Source organism: Vitis vinifera, chromosome 15 (genome assembly GCF_030704535.1).
Source record: "Vitis vinifera cultivar Pinot Noir 40024 chromosome 15, ASM3070453v1".
NCBI lineage: Eukaryota > Viridiplantae > Streptophyta > Magnoliopsida > Vitales > Vitaceae > Vitis > Vitis vinifera.
In genome coordinates, this window is record NC_081819.1 from 18,717,423 (window position 1) to 18,722,907 (window position 5,485).

Sequence of the window (5,485 nt, forward strand, 5' to 3'; positions counted from 1 at the left end):
ATTATCGAAAGTTTCTTGCAACTATTATTTCGAGCAATGATCCTAAGTCATTTAAAGAGGCTATGAAAGATGTCGGTTGGCAAAAGTCAATGCATGAGGAGATTCGGGCTTTGGAGGAAAATGGTACGTGGACTCTTGAACCTCTTCCAAAGGGTAAGCGTGCTTTGGGAAGTCAGTGGGTTTACAGAACCAAGTACTTCTCAAACGGTGATATTGAAAGGCTCAAATCCAGATTAGTAGTTTTGGGGAATCATCAAGAAGCTGGTATTGATTATCATGAGACATTTTCTCCAGTTGCCAAAATGACTACGGTGCGTGCTTTCTTGGCTATTGCGGCTTCGAAAAATTGGGAACTTCATCAGATGGATGTTCACAATGCCTTTTTACATGGAGATCTTGAGGAGGAAGTGTATATGAAGCTACCCCCAGGATTTGAGCGTTCCGATCCGAACTTGGTTTGCAGGTTACGGAAATCACTTTATGGGTTGAAACAGGCTCCGAGATGTTGGTTTTCCAAGTTGGTCACGGCTCTTAAAGGATATGGTTTCTTACAATCCTACTCTGATTATTCTCTTTTTACTTACACTACGGGCAATGTTCAAATAAATGTGCTAGTGTATGTCGACGATCTTATTATCTCTGGGAATGATTCCGCTGCTCTTAAGACCTTTAAAGCCTATCTCAGTGATTGTTTTAAGATGAAAGATCTTGGTGTTTTGAAGTATTTCCTCGGAATCGAGGTGGCCAGGAGTTCAGCTGGTTTGTTCTTGTGTCAACGCAAGTACACACTTGACATTGTATCGGAGGCCGGATTACTGGGAGCCAAGCCGTGTGGCTTCCCGATCGAGCAAAATCACAGATTAGGACTCGCAAATGGGGAGCTCTTGTCGAACCCTGAGTCCTATCGCAGATTAGTAGGTCGACTCATTTATCTGGCAGTGACCCGTCCAGATTTGGCCTACTCGGTTCATATATTATCTCAATTTATGCATGAGCCTAGAATTGAGCATTGGGAGGCAGCTTTGAGAGTCGTTCGTTATTTGAAAGGTACTCCGGGTCAGGGTATCTTGTTACGTGCAGATAGTGATCTGTCCCTACAGGGTTGGTGTGATTCTGATTGGGCAGCATGTCCAGTCACTAGACGCTCTTTGTCCGGATGGCTTGTGTTTCTTGGGCAATCTCCTATTTCTTGGAAGACAAAGAAGCAACACACAGTTTCCCGCTCGTCTGCAGAAGCGGAATACCGAGCTATGGCAGCAGTTACTTGTGAGCTCAAATGGTTGAAGGGGTTGCTTCTGAGCCTGGGTGTGCACCACCCAAAGGCAATCAAGCTCTTTTGTGATAGTCAGTCAGCCCTTCATATGGCCAAAAATCCAGTATTTCATGAACGCACCAAACACATTGAGGTTGATTGTCACTTTGTCCGGGATGCGATAACAGATGGTTTGATTGCTCCATCATATGTTCCTACTGTTACACAATTGGCAGATATTTTTACAAAGGCTCTTGGAAAGAAACAATTTGATTATCTTCTTGCCAAGTTGGGCATTTTTGAACCTCATGCTCCAACTTGAGGGAGGGTGTTGAGATATTATGATATATTCTAGGAAAGTATATTAGGAAAATAGTTGCTATTGTTTAGGATTGTTTCCTAAACTCACGATTGAGATATTATGATATATTCTAGGAAAGTAGTTGCTATTGTTTAGGATTGTTTCCTAAACTCACGGTTTTCCCTTAATTAGGTTTGCTTGATGTACTATATATTTACGTGGATGAATATCAATTAGGGTTAAGCTTTGACCCTTTAATCACACTTTACACATATCAACCATTCATAAAATATTTTAAATAATCATATATAAAGGAAATATTTGATAATATTTTCAAAAACAATTTTTGAAAACAACTTTAAAAAATAATTCTCATTAATTTGTTTTTGGAACTAAATTTTGATTCGGAACTCAAATATAAAGAAAGCTTTGCGACAACAGCAACAATAATGAAAGCTTGCAAAACCCATTTATAAATGCGATATGGCATAAATATGACTAAACTTTGATCAGAATAGCTTGTGCTAGGCCTTCTGCTATGTGAGTCTAAACTTCACACTCATGTCTATATCTTCTGGTGTCATAGCATCTTCAAGCTCCTAATAAAAGGACCGAGGAAGAGAAGCCAACATCAAATTAATTGTTAACTTAAGTTCTAGGTCAAGCAGGAAATAATATATAGTTGGTGGGGAAGTTACTAGGGATTGAGGAATAGACGGAGGAAGAAAGAGAGATTAAGGGAAGACGAAATCACCCTCTATGAATTTACCCTTAAAAAAATATAATAATTCTAATATAATAAATAAATAACACCCACCAAAAGCAAATGTATTAAATCACTCCAGCTTCAGCCATTCTCATTTTCCTTGGTGATTTTAAGGAGGCCATCTAGTAATTGCAACGGTTGATTGATGATGCCATAAAAAATATCACTAAAAACAAACTTTTCATGATTCGCCTAGTACCGTGTGGGTAAATTTATAATCTAAAAGCAGGGAAATAATCTGCAATAATTGAGCCCTCCAGCTAACTCCACCACTAAAATCACCCTTTTAATGGCGTCTCACTAAAAGGTAAAAAAAAAGAGGTTTATATCACTTTCGTAGATTGATTTACGATGTGGACAATGAAAGATGCAAAATAAATATGAACTCCTACGTACTACTTAATTACATGGAACCATAAAAATAAAATTAAACTTTCATGGGAATAGCCCGTAGAGGCTGGGCCTTCTGCAATGTAATCCCAAACTTCTCACTCATGTGCATATTTTCTGGTTTCATACCATCTTCAAGCTTCCAATCAAGGGAATTAATGAAGAAGAGAGGCCAACATCAGGTGCACCATCCTATGAGCTAATGGCATTCCAGGACATATTCTTCTTCCAACACCAAATGGAATCAACTCAAAATCTCGGCCTTTGACATCAATATCACACTCTAAAAACCTCTCAGGCATGAATGCATTTGGATTCGACCAAGTGCTTGGATCTCGACCAATAGCCCATGCATTAACTAGTGCCTGTGAATTCTCTGGAAGTATGAAGCCACATATTTCTACATCAGTTGCAGCTTTATGGGGAACTAGCAGTGGGGCTGGTGGGTGCAACCGAAAGGTTTCTTTAACTATGGATTGTAAGTAAGGGAACTTCGAGATGTCTGATTCTTGAACTATCCCTTCATTCCCAAGGACTCCTCGGATCTCCTTTTGAGCTTTTGCCATTTTTTCCGGGTTGCTTAGTAACTCTGCCATTGCCCACTCTACTGTGCTTGAAATCGTGTCAGTTCCCGCAACAAAGAGATCCTGATCATACAAAGCAATGTTAGAATTAAGGTTTCATTGATCATAATTTGCAATTTGCACTTACCAATGTTTTCTACATGAAAGCTCAAGAAAAATGTGTGCAAGAAGAAACTCCAAGGAAGACTGACTTCTAATTGATTGTTTACTTAAATTTTCTAGGTCAATTCAGTTTAATAACTATAACAAATTTCATAAATGCATCAAATTGAATGTGACATATGTGTATAAAGATGAAGACTTTTTAGCCAAATGAATTCATTTTCCTCCACAATATCCGGTTTCCATAATTGGGTTTGAGGAGTTCTGAAGGAATTAATGAATTTTTGGACATTTAAATAAAGATTAATAGGGTAAAAGATAGAGAGAAGAAACCATGGGAAAACATAAGTTCAACGAAGGAATTTGATTTTCAAATGTTTTATTGAATTTGATTGATTAAGAGTGTGTTTAAGAGCATTTTTATTTTTATTTTTGTTTTTAATTGAATTAATTTTCTAAAACTTTTTTTACGAGAGAATCATGAATTAATGATTTCTCAAAAAAGAAAATTATAAGTAATTTTAAATATATATTTTTTCAAATATTTTATAAATTTTATTAAATATATTATTTTTCTACCAAGACAAGAAAATATTTTTGAAGTAACTCTAAGTGTCGTATATAAAAGAATAAAAACATAGAGATGAAACTTACCTTGATAGGGAAGGCACACAACAAAAATAATAATCACCATGCTGACGAGCTTCACCCATAAAAGCATTTTATTCGTGAAATTAACTACGAATCCCAAAAATTTGTTTTGAAAGATTATGGGCCACAACCAAAAGAAAGGACAAAATTCTTAATAAACCTATCATGAAAAACCATAAATATTGAGGAAAAATACACTATCCAAAAAACAATATATTATCATTCAAAGAGGCAAAGGGTGTTTGATAAAATTTAATATTTACAATTTTATAACTTGAGTTAATTTTAATTAAATTATTTTTAGGTTGTTTATTGATTTGAAGCTTATTACTTTATTTTTATTATAAGTATCAATGTTATTTGATAAAATTAGTTTAAAATTAATTCTAAATTATCAAATTTACATATTTAGCCTCATCAATTTTAACTAATATTTATATTTTCACTTATATTAATTAATAAATTTATTTGTTAAATATTCATATTTAAAGTATTATAGATATATAAGTTAACTCCAAAAATGTTTATTATAAAAGATGAGTTGTGAATATAAAGTTATAGTTCTAAAATATGTTCCAAGTAAACACGGATAAATAAGTTAAAAGAAATTTAAGATAAAAAAAACAAATTAGTTATTTTGACTTAATACTTAAAATTGATTTTGATTTTAAACTGTAATATTAAGTTATTAGATTAAATTAAGTTATTAAATTGATTTACCGGGTAACATTCAACTTTTTTACCTATACAAATATACCCTAAAAGAAAAATATAAAATAATGTATGCTTGCCTTAATGGTTCTTTACTAATCCTCAAAAGAACAGTTTAAGGATATATTGGTAAAATAAAATAAAATAAAAAATCATTATATTTTATTTCTTTTCTATGTGATCTTACCTTTTTAGTAGAAGATTAGTTATCACTATTTCCTTTAATTTTAGGTTTTTATTTAAATAAAAGTGGTCTTTTTGAAAGTAATTTAGGAGATGTTTGGAAACTATTCTTAAAACAACAATTTTCAAACTTAAAAAATACTTATAATAAATTTTTTTATTGAAAATGGTATTTTAAAAATTTGTTTTGAAAATAAGGTTTAATAAGGAAAATGCTTTGAGAACTTTTTTTATTATATATTAATGTAACTATTTTAGTATAATTTTATTCTTAAAAATTAGTTTTAAAAATTATTTTAAATAAACATTCTTTAAAAAACTATTCTAAAAAATATTGTCAAAGGGATAATCACGGATAATTATGATCTTAAGTGATTTAAGATTATATTAAGGTGGTGTTTGTTTTTATATTGAACAAAAAAAATCAAAATATTGAATTTTTTTTATTCAATTAAAAGTAGTATATTAATATCAATTAATATAATTAAAATAAATTTGTTATTAATATTTAGTTTATATAAATGGATTACTTTTACTTGAATAAA

General features: G+C 32.4%; 1 pseudogene; it reads right to left on the reverse strand.

Moving 5' to 3' along the window:
- Nucleotides 1-2,595: 2,595 nt before the first annotated feature.
- LOC100250608 (cytochrome P450 76T24-like) lies at nt 2,596-3,585 on the reverse strand (annotated as a pseudogene).
- Nucleotides 3,586-5,485: the final 1,900 nt, after the last annotated feature.